This window comes from Manacus vitellinus, unplaced genomic scaffold (genome assembly GCF_001715985.3).
Source record: "Manacus vitellinus isolate BGI_N305 unplaced genomic scaffold, ASM171598v3 scaffold_17_pilon, whole genome shotgun sequence".
In the NCBI taxonomy this organism is placed as follows: Eukaryota; Metazoa; Chordata; class Aves; order Passeriformes; family Pipridae; genus Manacus; species Manacus vitellinus.
Window position 1 is genome coordinate 5662350 of NW_021939256.1, and position 16003 is coordinate 5678352.

The following is a 16003-nucleotide window of genomic DNA, read 5'->3' on the forward strand; positions in this document are numbered from 1 at the left end:
TCCTTTCAGCAAACTGTTAAAAAATATCTTAGGTGGCAAGTGCCCATTTGAACTTGTTTATACAGAGTTTAATACTTTTTCCATTAATACAGTATTGCTAATATGTCGTTATGTCTCTCTCATAGCTACTCAGCATGATTGCATTTTTGTAGCAATCTCAGTAGCAATGAAGAGGCTGTAGCACATGCTTCAACACCAGTACATGTGTGTTGAGTAACAGGTGTTGCTGTTTTGTGTTGTTTTGCCTTACCTACTGCTCAATGCTTGATAAAAGTCCAACCACATATGCACACACAGTACAATCAAACCTTAGCAGACAGACATGCTTTTTTTCTAAAGAATCCTTATCAGATTCACTTGAAAATCCTATTTTCATAAAATGAATTCTCTACCACTTCCTGGTAACTTCAAACTTCAGACTGTGAAATTAGCTCAGTCGGTTGGAGCACGTTGCTAATAATGCCAAGGTTGTGGGTTTGATCCCTATAAGGGCCATTCACTTATGAGTTGGACTCAATGATCCCTGTGGGTTCCTTCCAACTCAAAATATTTTGTGATTCTGTGAAAATATATCAATTTGTGAGCATGTCTCCTTGTACCTTTCATTTGTCCGATGAGAGTCCTGAGTCCAGGATCACAAAGGAAGGCACATTCCTAGGGAGGGAGCTGGGAAGCCAGTTGCAGACAGTTGCTTCCTATCATTTCAGATCAACTAGAAGTGGAGTAGCTCCAGAAGGAAGATGTGCAATCACATTAGCACAGCACTGTGCCTGAAGGAATGATCCCTGTCAGATTGAAGAAACTGCTCTGTCTGAAGATATTTAGCTCTTTTGTCTTGCATTTCCCCCAGCCTCTCTAGGGTAGAAAATGTGGGAGAGAAGAGAGCGAAGTAGTCATGACTCACTGATGAGTCCTTTTCCTCTGATCAGTTAGGAGCCTAGCATTGTGATTTTTGCTCCATACATTTTTGATACATGAATTTAGTCATTAACTAAAATGCATGGGCAGCTTTGATATTTGAAGTAAGCACTTCCTCACTTTTTCTATCTCGTAAATCTCAGGCAAATTACTTAATCTCTATACTTTGATTTCTGAAACCTCTAATAAATCTTACTGTTAGTGTTTACAATGCTAAAGTAATAATACTCCCTTATAACATTGATCTTAAAGTAAAAATTAACATAAACTGCTTACTGACTGCTTAGTATGTTGATTTCTTTAAGCTTAGAAAGACAAAACCAGTATGATCATAAATATGCTAACTTGAATGTAACTGTGTAGTATCTTGGAATTCATTTGCTGTCTGTGACTGAGAAAAAGAAATATAATCTTGCTCCTATCATTCAGTAAAATTAGAAGAGAATAAAACAATTTTTTGTTAGAGAAGAAAATATAGGAATAGTGAGAAAGAACAATCTACAAAGTGAAACCTATGAGTGAAATTTGCAATCAGAATTTTTAGTATTTTCTTTTAATTAATGAAACCTGCACAGATGTGTTCATATGCTGGTGGGCTAAAAACCTTTTATGATATCCAAAAAGAAAAGGCTTCTTTAAGTAGGCATACTGCATTGTCTACAACCACTACTTCCCTCTCTGTCCAAGAGACAATTAAGGCCCACTGTTTAATGATCAATAACCACAGAAACAGTCATCATACTATCAGTAAAAGACGGTATTTAAATATTCACCAATTAATTTGTTTTCCAGTCTCTGCTTTGTAGTGAAAGTGATTTCCACAAAATTACCAATGGTCTGGCAGTGAGTGGCATGCAATTTGTCTTTTACTTCTATATGTGAATATTGACCTAGTTTTAATTCATCTACTAACACTTAAAAAATATCTGTCAACTTTCTATTATTCTTAATAAACAGAAGTATTAAATACTTTAGTTGAGGCAGTGATTATTGCTTACAACTTTTTAACATGATCTAAAAGTTTTAACTCTAAATAAATATTTATCATCGCCAGTCAACTGATAAAAAGGCATTCTATCGTAAGCCATTAAAAATCTTGAGAGGATGGTTTCTTTGTAAATATTAAGCATCAAATACTGGCCCTTTGGTGAAACAGGACACCACACCCCCTTATGCCTTCATCTGGTGGTAAGTTGTTTCTCAATGTAATGTACATTTCTTCTTACAGAGGTAAATACTTTGGGATTTAGCAGAGGACAAGCAGCTGTTTTATAACCAGTTCAAACTGTTGTAGTAATTGACAAGAACAGTGTTACTGTGATTCCTGGACAGTGTTTCTAAGCATCAAGTACCACATGGTTAGTATTCCCATTTCAGAATCTGTGCACCTGTTTGGACCTGCCCTTTCCTAAAGAAACTTTTTCTTAAAATGCTGGGGGCTCTACAAGGTGAAGGTAACTGTTTATAGGAGGAATTTTATGCCTTTTCACCCACACCCACACTGACCTCCTTTCAGCTACTGCTTTGCCAGATGCATTTAATTATTGCCATAAACTGTAAACACTACTGCATGACCATTTCCCCTTTAGCAAGATTGTGTGTGTGAAAAAAGTAAACAGATTGTATAACAAAGTGTTCTCTAGCTGTCAGCAAGGGCTTTGAAAATAAAACACTTCCCTCCCGACTCACAATTGGCTGACAGTCGGCACATAATGAATAATAGCTCCTGGGGACCAGCAGAAAGATGTGTGGGAAAACTTTAATTAAAAGCTTGTCAGTACAATTTTACCTGGGTGACATCACCTGACTGAAATCCTGCTGCCGGGCTTTGTTGTCTATAGGATCGCAGGTAGCACACTTGTTTTGCTGACAGCAAACAATTCAAAAAGTACTTCAAAACACTGGGGGGAAGATGCTATGCTGCCAGTAAAATATAATCTATTTGTGGTGTTCTAATTTTCTAATTAGCAGCTGTAGAAGGCTCTTTGCCATTGTGGGAGGAGGGTGACAAACAGGTTTTTGTAGCTTGTTATCTATCATGCCCTCTTGATTATGTATTTTCTTGACATTCCATTCCAGAAAACTGTGTTCCAAAATCAAATACATTTCCAAATGTAGACAGCTGGGCTTGAGCCAGAAGTACAGACCTAACCATCAAATTCCCAGCTTGAAACTCTCTTATATAAAATCAGAGCAACAAATCCAAACAGCCTAAAAGTTCATAGCAGAGGACTTTCAGGCTGTGAAAAATTCCTAAGAAATGGGAACTTCCTGAGGGTCTAACATAATAAAGCACGTAGTTCAGGAGAAGAGTCACAGTAATGGATTTGATTCTGCCCAACTCAAGATACTGGTAGCTAACACAATGAGGTGGTACACATGCTTTTGTGTGCCTGTTAGTGTAAAATGGCAGTGGAAATCTGAAAGCCCAAACTTGGCCCTTAAGTTGTAATTAGTAATATTCATGGAAAGAAACTTTCATCTAACACCACTGAAATCATTAATGCTAGTAAAGCCTGGCTATTTTACAAGTAATTTGTAGTAATGGAGAGTAGTTTCTCATAATTTAATGCTAATTAATTCAGTTACATCATGATCTAGCTCAAGTCCTGAGCTGACTTTAATGGGAATAGGCTGGGTCTGAGCCAAAAGCCACTGAGGCCAAAGGTAGCTCTTCTATTGATTTTGAGAGAAGTTTTTTTGGGTGTGTAGATGTATGGGATTTACTTACCTGACAGAGGAAAAGCTCTCACTGAATTGTGTTTGCCTCCTTATGAACATTCTCTCAATTTCCTTAATTTTTATACAATTATGATTTGCCAAATGTTGAGGAAAATATTATATCTAATTAGTGGTGAACAAAAGTAAACAAGAGGTTTATTTTCTTATTACATGCTAAAATTAAATGTTATTCTAGGGCATGTATATGTGAGTAATAACACACAAAGCAATTCCCATGTAAGACTAAAGACAAGGTTTCTAAAATCAAATATTTCTAGTACAACATTTCTGTGCCAAATACAGTCTGAAGACTGATGAACCAAATTTTATCACTTATTTTGGTAGAAGAGGCTCAAGTTAGGCAAATGAGAAGGAAAATCACTGAAGAAATTACTTAAAATTTTTCCTTTTTCTCTTGCTGCTCTGATACATAATGCAATAACATCCAATTCTTTAGAGAGAAGTATGCCTATTTGAGGCTTTCAGTCTGTAGATATTAAGAGATGTGCTTTTAGTTTAGTACTTTTTGTTGAATCATCTGAGAAAGACAGTTTTTGGATTTAGTTATAATGAAACCCAGAATTTTCTCACAGTGTTAGCTCCGTGCAACATGGACTGTTTCAGGTGGAGGGTCTTTCATACTTGTGTTTTTTCTGTGGTTTTTTCTGGCTTGTCAGACTGTTGTCAGTGTTGGTCTTTCAGCTATTTATTCTTACATCATGACTCAAGAACTCAAGCTTCAGAAAAAAGTGACTTTTTCTGACTAACGGTGGTAAATTTGAAGATAAGGATATCTGGCAGGTGTGGGGAGCAAGAACACATTAGTTGTCTCATGAAACTAGCTTTATGATTTCATTCCAGTTTCTGTAGTGAGGAATCCCCTTCAGGAATCCTCTTCACGAGTTCAACCACAATTGTGATTCTTAGCAAAGTTCATGGGAAATTTGGTGGATATTCTTTTCCCTTCAAGCAGTCATCCTTCATGAACACATATATTAGTGATACAGTACAAGGATGGTTGCAGTCTTCCTTATGCGTATGAATCTAATGTGATACACCACTGTTTTGCATAGATGTAAGTGAACTGTCTGGTGTTTCATTTAGTAAGTAAATTCAGTGTCAGGTAAACCACTAGACAAAGTATGAGAAGAGAGGGTTTCAGTTACTGGCATAGGCTTTCTGTGTGATCTCGAGTAAGTAATTTATGGTCTGATTCATTAAAGTGTTAAGTGGTGAGGATTAGATGCTTACATTTTAGGCGATTAGTCAGCAGAATTGGGATGCCTAAGTTTTTTAGCTCTTATGGGTGGGGTTATTTTGGTTTGGTTTCTTTGTTTTGTTTGGGTTTATTTTTTGATTTTTTTTTTTTTGTATGGTATGTAGGATGGTTCAGGAACAGAAACAACCACACATCAAATGGAACATTTGAATTTCTAGGGTTAAAAACAAGAAAAGATTGCATTGAGTGTACAGCAAGCCTGTATGAAATTCCCACATCTGCAGGGAGGAAAGAACCTTTGTCCTTTAGATTTCTAAGCTCAGAAGCCTCTTCTAAAGGAAGATAGGTTTAGTAGGTTAAAATTTACAGTCATCAATAAAACATTAAACGTGTTTCTTGCCCGTTGTCTTACTTGCTGATTTATACTCCTTATTGTGCTGTCTTTATGTAGCCTAGGGGTTTTTTTCTCCTCAACCCCGTATCTTCTATGAGGCAAGGAAGAAAGAACATGTCCTGTTTTCCCTTTCCATCCTGACCGCCTGTAAATGTGTGTTGGTATGCTTCTCTGGCATCTGAAAGACGCAGGTTTGAATACCTCTGAAGTGGAGTGGCACAGCCTGCTTTGCATGTTGTGGGTGACCATAACTATGGAAAATAAAGCAGCAGTACCATGTTTTTCATAGTAAGTAGTTCATGTCTTTCTGTTTGCAGAAACAGCAGCAGTGGCTGCTGTGTGTTGCTGGGAACATGACGCTTCAAGAACAGATGCTCTAAATAACCAACAGGATTAGGCACATCAAGGGGAGCCGAGACTACTCAAGGGTCCAACAGTTACCCACCTCGTATTAGTGGTATCGTACTTCTATATATGTATTGAGTAACTAGGTAACTATGTATCTTACAGCCTTTCAGGTCATCCACTACAATCAAAGTGGTTTTAATGACATCTGAGAAGAAGCTTTGAGGTGATGGCAAGTACATCCACAGATAAAGATATAACAGCTTCTTGCCTATGTCCTGCTTTAGGTATATAAATCTTTTAGACTTTTTTTTTTCTTTTTTGATCTATTCATAGAAAGGTTATGAAATTCTTGTCAATGAGAACAAATATACTCCAAGTATTTCTCCAATCACAATTTACAAGCCTACTTGTGTAGGTGGGAAATACGTCTTTCTGTTGACATTTAGTTATGCCTTGAAGCAGGATTTCAGAGTTCTTAAAAACATGCCAGTTATACAAGTTAGCAGATGATAGTTGTTTTCATCACCACGGGGTTGTTACAGAAGCTAGTAAGAAAAGTATAAGCAGACACTTTTATTTATTATTTACATATTATCAAAGTGAAGGAAACCTCTTTTAATTTAAGAGAGCTATGAAAAAACCTATAGAAAAACAGCTTTGCTCTTGGTATTTGATGAACTGTAATCTTTGATTGTACTTGATGATAAATTAGGTGACTGGTCTCAGTATTCAGTCTGATTTACAAGAGATTCTTTTGAAGTGATAAATGCCTATCAGCCTGCAGTATTACTCTGCAGAACAGAAGGATCTGAACATACTTGACCAAACAGCACCATGTTTTGTTTCTAATAGATAATTCAAATGATGCAATATAGAGACATTTTTAATCAGTTACGAGTAGCGAAGCCACTGTTCTTGTTTAAGACTGACAAGTCTGAAAACAGAAGTTAACAGAAAGTCACAAGTCATTCTTGTGACAAGTGCGTGAAATCTAAAGAACAGATTCCATATGGTGTCATATTTCAAGTTGTATGTCAATGACTTCATCAGAAAGTTATACCCTTTCAGTAGGAGAAATGATACCTTTGAAAACATGTGTGGCTGCATGTAAAAAGTAAGCTCTCCCTGTCTTCACAGAGAGCCAAGACACTTTCTGCTGAACAGGCAGACAGAAGAGAAAGAACAGATGTAATTATCAATCATACACTGTCATTAACCCAGCTCTTTCAATATGCTGAAGAGCAGAATACATACTGGTCAGTTACTCATACAGACCAGAGCTGTCTTCAATATAGATTTCTTATCTGTTGTTTATACTCCAATATAGTGAAGGCAGTATAATCTGAATGTCTTAAAGTTTAGGCCTGTGGATGGCTGCTAAGTCCATATGCATTTGTTATCACTTGGACATCTCCTACCAATGGCACAAGTGAGATGGGCTTAGTCATAGAAATTACATGCATCAGTGTAAACTGTAATCAACATCCTGTCCAAATAATTCTGGCTCCTCTTTGGCATAGTGGACAGTGCATAGTTCAGATCTTCTTCAGAGTTCAGATCCACTCTTTCTGCAAACACAGAAGAATGGTCACCTACAGTGTGGAAATGAGATCTTACTATTCTTCAAAGGTATCCAAGTCTCTAAGATCCCAGAGGAGTTTGCTAACACGAGTTGCACACAGCAAATATTTAGTTCATTGTTTCTCCTCTGAGTTATTTCCACTGTAGAAAAATATTTGTGTCTATGCTCAGACACTACGATGTTGTGGATAATTATATATCGCTGAAGACAAAGATGTACCTAAAAAGATGAAGCTCAAAGCACTTTTCTGCAGAAGTGGAAAAACCAATGTCAGTATTTTAAGAGGTGCTTAAGTTCAGCATCTGTATTTATTTCCATTCTGGATAGCAGTGAGAGAAGCTGCTAATTAGAACTATTGAGTCTGATTAGATTACTAAACCCTTTAAATGTGGATTAACAAACATATAGTAATAACATGGGTTAATGAAACTGAATTTTCTCGTCTGTATTTTAAAATACAGTCTTGAATCACTTGCTTGAAGTCACCTTGACTCTCTATGTCTTTTGAATTCATATGATTTCCTGTAGACACTGTAGTTCCTTTATATGTTGTCTTTTTTTTGGTTTGGTTTTGTTTTGTTTTAATAGAAGCACTATTTCACAGAATTATAGAATATCCTGAACTGGAAGGGACCCATAAAGATCCTCAGGTCCAGCTCCTTGCCCTACACAGGACACCCCAAGAGTCACACCATGTGTCTGAGGGTGTTGACAAGTGCTTCTCGGACTCAGTCAGGTTTGGTGCCGTGACCACTTCCCTGGGGAGCCTCGTGAGGGAGTTGTAGACTGTCATGAGGTCTTCCCTAAGTCTCCTCTTCTCTAGGCTGAACAATGCAAGTGACCTCAGTTGCTCCTCATAAGGCTTCCCCTCAAAGCACTTCACCATCCTTGTGACCCACCTTTGGACAATCTCTGAAAGCTTAATGTCCTTTTTATATTGTGGTGCCCAAAACTGCACACAGTGCTCAAGGTGAGGCCACATCAGCACATTTACTATGTTGGTTATATGTGTAGCCTGTAGAACTTCTATCATAGGATCATAGAAGTTCCTCAGGAACCTTCTGAATTGCTTTGCCCTGCTGTGTTGTCCGTCCAACAGATATCAGGGTGGTTGAAGTCTCTCATGAGGACCAGAGCCTGTGAACATGAAGCGTCTTCTTTCTGTCCATGGAATGCATCATCCACTTGGTCTTCCTGGCTGGATGACCTGCAGTAGACCCCTGCTAAAATGTCACCTGTCTCTGCCCTCTCTTTAATAATGACTTATAAACTCTTTGTTGGCTCCTTATCCATTCCCAGGCTGAACTCCATGCATTCCAGCTGGTCACTGACATAGAGGGTGACATGTCTTCCTTGTCTCCCCTGTTTGTCCTTCCTAAAGAGCATACATCCATCCATTCCAACACTCCAGTCGTAGGAGCCATCCCATCACTTCTCCAATGATGCTGATAAGATCATAGCCCTGCAGGCATGTGCACCTCTTTAACTCCACTTGTTCATTCCCCATGCTGTGTGTGTTTGCACAGAGACATCTAAATTGAGCCCCTTATGAATCTGATTTACTAGCTGGAGTGGCAGGAATTCCTTTGTGCTGTTCCTTAGGTCCTCTCCCGCTGACCTGTCATCCTTCTTCAGGCTCTGGACATCTGTTGGTTGATGGATCTGGCATCAAATTGATCTGAATGGCATGAATTGAGGTTCCCCTTCTGAGGCAACTTTTTTTAAAGCCCTCTTCACCACCTTGGCAAGCCTATGCCTGAAGGTGCTCTTCTTCTCCAACAGAGGGTCCCCATTGGCCCCCAGAAGACCAGGTTTCTTAAAGTGAATCCCATGAACTAAGTAGCTAAACTCCTGACTATTTGAACCTCACAAAAAGAAGGAAATCCACTTGTTTAACTTCAGTTTCTTCAAGGAAACTTCAAAGAAACATGAGCAATACGATCCAAAAACCTGCATCTATATACCAAGATTTATGGAGCAGTAGAAATAATAAAGTATTACCAAAGGCAAAAGACAGTTCTCTAAGCTTAAAAAAACAGTAGGGGAAACATTTGATAACAGTTCTTCAACCTGAATGACTTAGTGATGTCCTTGGAGAAAGCCTTAAATAACAGTTGTGAATATTACTAAATTTTGGTGGTCTATTGATGAAACATTTTATTTCTGCAACTCTACACTGACATTTCAGAACAAATTACTTCATCTTGGGCTTTGTTCTTGTCCATAAATAAATGTGAGGGCCAAATGTTCTAAGAAGGACATAAATGGATACTCTTTTTCTCTGGAAATTGTGAGTTGACCTATTGCTAGACTACTTGCTCCAAATGTATACTATCTGCTTATGTCTGTGATGGGTAACCAGCATAAAACAATAGGGACATACACAAAGAATCAGTAAAAAAATACACATTACATATCAAAACGCCACTTTCTTCAGAGTTGGTTTGTAGGTCAAGAGGGTCTGGATGATTATAAAGAGCTCTGAATTCTTCTTTTCAGAAAAAAAAAAAAAAAGAGAATCCATTTGACAGTTCTGAATTCAAAGGTTTAGGAATCAAAAAGGGGAAAAATATTTCCAAGATATTTCTATTAGATCATGTCCTGCACAAGCAACTGTTGGAGTTGAACAGATGGTTAAAATATTTACACAACAAAAAAGATGCCGTAATAACTCTTCTTAACTAGAGAACTATTTCTATATTAGAAATAAGCAGTAAGCTGAGCTACTTATATCATTTACTAACCAGAAAAATTTTGACTGCCAAAGGCCTAAATCTTATCTTGAAGGTTCTGCTTGAAGTATGTGAGGTTCTGACTTTCTTCTTTAACCACAAGGATAGTTCCATAGTTTAAATCCTGATAAAATTGAATGGTGAACACTGGTTCTTGTTAAAACATAATTCTTCCAGAGGACTCTTTATAACTGGAACCGACAAAGATATCGAATGCAAATGAAATAGACAAGGTTCTTTATTTTATTTTAAATTGGCCTGACGTGCTTCATGACATTCATTTCAATGATTTCCAAACCGCAGCCTGAGAAACCTCTTAAACTTATCAGACAGGATTCTGTTCCACTAAAGTTTTTAATTCTTACGTATCAAACAGAAACATTCTCAATACCAAAAGGCATCACAAATTGAGCATATGGTAAATCTGGGCACTAGTGAGTCTATGTTTGATTGCTGAATATTAATTTCAATATATAAAGTTATATAAAAATATATATGTGTTTTACAGAATGCATAATTTTATATAGGTATAAATAAATACATACAGTATATATGTCATTATATATACTAAATATTGAGTTCAAGTTAGTGCTTGTAACAGAAGCTGCCTACAAAGATCTAGGATTGTTTCAAGGCATGATCTTCAGTAAAACAAAAGCAAAAAATCTGTAATTATAACTATTTTCTCTACACTGTTGTGAGATTTGTGCTTTCCAGGTGTGAGATGGCTGCTGTTGAGAAATGCTTCAATATCGCAGTGCTTTGTTCTTTGCCCTTTGCCTCCTTTCCCTTGAAATGAGCACAGCAAAAGGCATCCAGTGTCTCATGCAGAGTTTTATGAGAACAGAAGAGAATTACCTAGAAGTTAATTTTTTGAAGGTGCAAATGCAGTCTGTCAGGTGGAGAAGGAGGTTCTGCCCACCATGTCCCTATGTTGCAGGTTCCATCCAGCAACAGCCTCTGACTTTGATTGGGAAGACTTCACATGTTCCCTGGGTTGTGCTGAAAAGTCATCTTTGTCACCCTGCATGCTTGGCTCCTCGTGCTCTTCACATCATACCTCTTACTGTACACGTTTGCTGCCGTTTTGCTGCTTGCTGTGTTTCTCCCCTACTACCAGTTTCCCCAGGTGCTCTAAAAGCAGCACCCAGCTGCGTGTGTTTGATGTGACTCTGGAGAAGAGCAATCTCCCCTCCAGCCACAAGCTCCCCTCAGACTCGGGTTGTGGAGCCAGGACAAATCACAGATGGGTCTATGCCCCAGATACTTAGCTACAGCTTTTCAGAAGATTCAGCATATATAGAAAATAAAAAGAATCAGATTTATAATTCTTCCCGGCCCCTACCTCCACCTTTAATGTACTTGGAGGTGAACCACAGCGTACAAAGGAAATATCTACCCTTTTCTAGTCATATTGCTAAAGTGTATTTTTTTACCATTTAGAAAAAATACATTCTCTCTCATCTACACTTTCATCATTATTTAGTCAGTACTGTCAGGTTTTAAATGAAACCTTATTTTAATTTTAAAAACTTTTATTTAAAATTTTTTCTCCTTTCTCCTGAGAAAAGAAAAAGGATATTATTTCTTCAAATGGTTTAATAAAAACTTATCTTAGTTTTCCTCTTTCCCAGCACAAAAAAATCAAGGATAAATGTATTTTTTTCCTATTATTTTGGTTTTTCTTCAGGATTCTTTTGGAATTTTTTTTATTTCATGACCGCTATTCCTTCTTTATTTTAGCTGGAGTGTTTACACTGCAGAGATCCAGTAGTTTAAAAATCTGATTATAAAAGGAACCAACAATCAAATTAAGGATTGTGTGAAAAGTTCAAAAAATCTTCTACTATTTTTAAATATTTCCATAAACATATTTATCTCATATTTAAAAATATTTTTTTTCAATTTGTGAGAATACTCATCAGAGGATGATTAAATCCATGCTTATTAGTAAGGAAACTTCTGAAGAATCCTTTAGTTCTCTTGTCTGACTGGATTTTAAAGTGATCTTTCCCAAGACCTTTCAGAGGGCTTATCTATGATTCCACTGAAAAAACATCATTTGCACTTACAAGTTCCTCCTTCTCCAAGGCAGAGGTTTTTTCATATCTGTACAAGAAGATGGTTAACACACATCAGGAAAGCACCATGTTTCCAGTAAGTTTTAGTAAGTAGCAGTAGAGCTAACTCAAAAAAACAAATACAGGAGTTTTTTTAAGTTTATCTACTTTTTGTGCACCTAATCAAGTGGATCTTATCAATAAGGTATAAGAATGAATTAACAATGGAATTCAGTTGCTCTGCACAAGGACATGACTTCTTCTAGGATTTTTTTCTGAGATAGAAGGGATCCCCATCCATTGAATGGGTTGTTTGTGGAATCAAGTCAAAGAAAGTTGTCTCAGCCAGGCATCTCTTGAATCCTGTACTGAAGGATTCAGGATTTGAGTACTAGAACCCCTTGGTGTGTTTTTCTCATGTGACACAGTGATAAGAGTATAGCTTAATGCATCTGTGATTATTCCAGCAAACTCTATCCTCTAACAAATTTTGCATGAAAAAAGGGAAATAAGAAACTATAAATCCACTTGTCATTCTTGTGATAAGAAGATGATCTATTTAATTAAAAAAAAATTTCCTCCAAATTTCAGGTAGGAAAACAAAGGAATAAAATTGCCAATAAAATAATTACTATTACAAATTCAACTTATCAGACTATGATAATTTCAAATAGACTCTATATATTTAACTACTAGTATTGTGCTCATCAACCATGCATAAATACGAATTAGGCATCTGTTAAAAAGAGTGTCCTGTAAATTGCTATATATTTGCTACCTCTGTGGGACTGAGAAACTTCAATATACACCTTTGTACATCTGAAAATGCATTTCAATACTTTATCAAGACCAAGGAAATTATTCCCCCCAAGAAAAGCTAAGTGATTGCCAGTTAAACTGGGAATAAACCCAAGAATTCAGAAACATATTTCAATTAAATAATTTATTTTGTCTGTGGATAGATCTACCATTTGAAAAGAAGTTCTTTCCTTCATTTACTTGATTGCTTTTGTGATGTCTTATAAAGCAGTTCCCAGTGATGAATATGGTAATACTGAGCAATATCTCCTTAGAACTTTATCATAGTGTAATCCAGACCTTCTGGCCTATATTTTACATATGTAACTTCTTCTAGAAAAATGCCTTATAGTGGATTGAAGAATGGGTGGAAACACCCATATTAAGCACATTAGCCTAGTAATATACAAATGTGAAAGAATTAAGTTGGTTTTAAATCCTTGTATGCATTTTTGTATCCCATCCCCAACTAAGTTCTCAAACATTTCCTTTTTAAAGGAAAAATAAAAAGAAAAGAAAAAAAGGAAAGATAGTTAGAAATCAGATTATCATACTTCAAATCTGGTCTTCATTTAAGCAGAATGTGAAATATTCTGTAATACTTTTCCATCTAAGTTTATATTTTCTCCCTTTCTAATATTTTTTTTTCACATACTGCCTTATCCCTTCTACTTTTGTAGTTGTATGACTTCCATTCCACAGAAGCCAAAAGTTTATTTAATGCAGTTTAGTTAAACTGCCATTTAAGAAATTTCTTCTCAGAAATTTGTACCATGCCACAGATGTTTTAAATGGGATCATGGGATTCTGACTGTGAAATAGTGCCCTCTTTAAAATGCAAAAAAACCTCAGCCAAAAGCTAAAATTTCCAATACATTTCTGTCACTTTATAGGAGTTATATGAGACCTTTTTTACGTCTAAAATCTAACCCAATCAAGAGAATAAATAATTACTACATGTTCCAAATATTAAATATGGTGAAAGGCTTTCATATTGCAAATGCTGTGGCCTAGACGTATATGTCAGTGTGTGCTATAACTTTGCCATGACTATTCATCTTGAGGTTCTAAGTGCAAAACCAAGGGAACTCATTAGAGATTTTGAATTGTAAGAAGAAAACATAAGTGTGGATGACCAGTAGCTGAATAAAGAAGGAGAATGACTAAAAATCAACAGTTGTATTGACTTTTTCTTGAAAATATACAATAGATATGTTCATTGTTTAGAGTTCCAGGATTCTGCTTCTTTCTGTAAGATAGCCACATTCTTCATGCACAAAATGCTGTTCAACACAGTGAACTGGTGTATTGTCTCTTTCCCCATTTTGAAGCCTGACAAAAGCACAAAAAACATTCTGGGGAACTTAGGAGCCTGTTTCTTAGATAGCCAGCATTTAGATCTCAACTTTATCTCTGTAGGAGAAACAAACTTCACAGGTGATTTGATTACTTTAATTATTTTGTTTTAAAAGACAGCTGTTCCTGTGAAAATCTGTCTGTGAATCTTATTGTCTTAATAGTGAAATTATTAAGTTTTCAAAGTAGAGACTACATGTATAAGTAAACTAAGTGCATTGCAAAGCATTCATTGTTTTACATGTAATTTTTTGTTCTACTGCGTGTCCTGTGATGATTATAGCATACTTGATTGGGCACAGTATTATTAAAACCATCTTATCCTTAATTAATATGAGTATATATATTCTCAGCTAAATTGAGACCTCTGTATATTACTTTAGAAGTGTAGAATAGCCTTAAAGTAACCTAAAAATAAAGGATTTATAATTTGAAACAATACATTCCACTTTTATTTATTTAAAAAAACCCCAACCAAACAGATTTAAAACAACAAAGCAACACCCTTTTTTGATCTAAAAGAGAGAGCAGAAAAATTCTGGAGAGTGCATTAAAAAAGTCTTACAGACAAAGCTAGTGAAGACTGGAGAGTGGTAGTTCAGACAGACTTCTTGCATACTACAGCAAAAGAGAAATCACAAAAGAAAGTCAAAAGAAAGAAAAATTGGATTGTGTATGCATTAAAGTGTAGAAATTAGGTTTTTTACCAGGGTTGAGTACCTTAATTTTCTTTGTGATTAAAGTCATGCAAAAAAAGTTCTATGTTGTAAATGAGAGTGGTATTTCACTATATAGTTCGCTACTGTGGTAGAGCAGTTAATTAAGAGATTTTTTTAAGAGGTAGACTCACAGAGAAATATCATTGACAGATAACTGTTCCTAAGAAAGTTGTCTATAAATCATTTATTCAAAACAGTAACTGGAAATTTTGCTTGTCAGATTTTTAAAAGCAGAGAAGCATTTCCTTGAACTTTTGCCTGACTTAGACTGCCAATATATTACAAGCACCTGGGAGAAGCCTCAGGCTCAAACAGTCAGGAACACATGAAGTTCCATTTTGTTTTAATAAGGGTCCCCTTCCTGTAGTAGACTTTGTTGTATTATTTAATCTATTCTACTATTAAAACTAGAAAAAAACAGAAATCTGTCTTACTGTCAGAAGAAACTTGAACTTAAGTTTACAGTAAAAATTGCTCTCATTATAAAAGGTAAATAGGAATTTTCTGGCTTTTCTAATCCTTGTAGAGCCATCCTCAGCAAATACTATGAGTAAAGGAGAAAAAATCTGCTTGTGTTAGGAAGAACCATATGTGGGAATGTCACTATGTGGAGACAGTTTGTATATATTTCTGATTTGTAATGGACCCGATTATTTTTCATGGCTATGCAAGTGATCCTGGAGGAGAAATGTCTCTTTTCAATGCAAAGGAGAAAGGAAGACTGATGTACTCTACTGTGCTATATTCCTGACTTGAAGGAAAAAGGAGGCAAGGTAGTTCAATCTTGACACCAACCCAGACCATGGCCTTTTTGCTGTCCTAATGTGATGGTGTTATAACATTCTATGTACTTCACAAAAGTGTTTTTGGACTAACACAAAAGAAGAATAATACAGCAGATCTGTGGCATGAATGCACAGAAGAGCTCAGCTAATTGAATGTCCCTGTATCTAAAACCACAGAAGTTTGCTAGAACATGGTTTTTATTTGCTTCCTTTGAGAACTTCAGGAAGGAGCTGAAGCAGAAGGAAATAAAGGGATAAATATGATCACATTACTGTGATGACTCTGACATAAGGTTTGATTAAATTTCCCATTTAATTATCTTTCCAGTGCCTGTTTTGAATGAATAATTTAGTACATATCTGCAGATCTT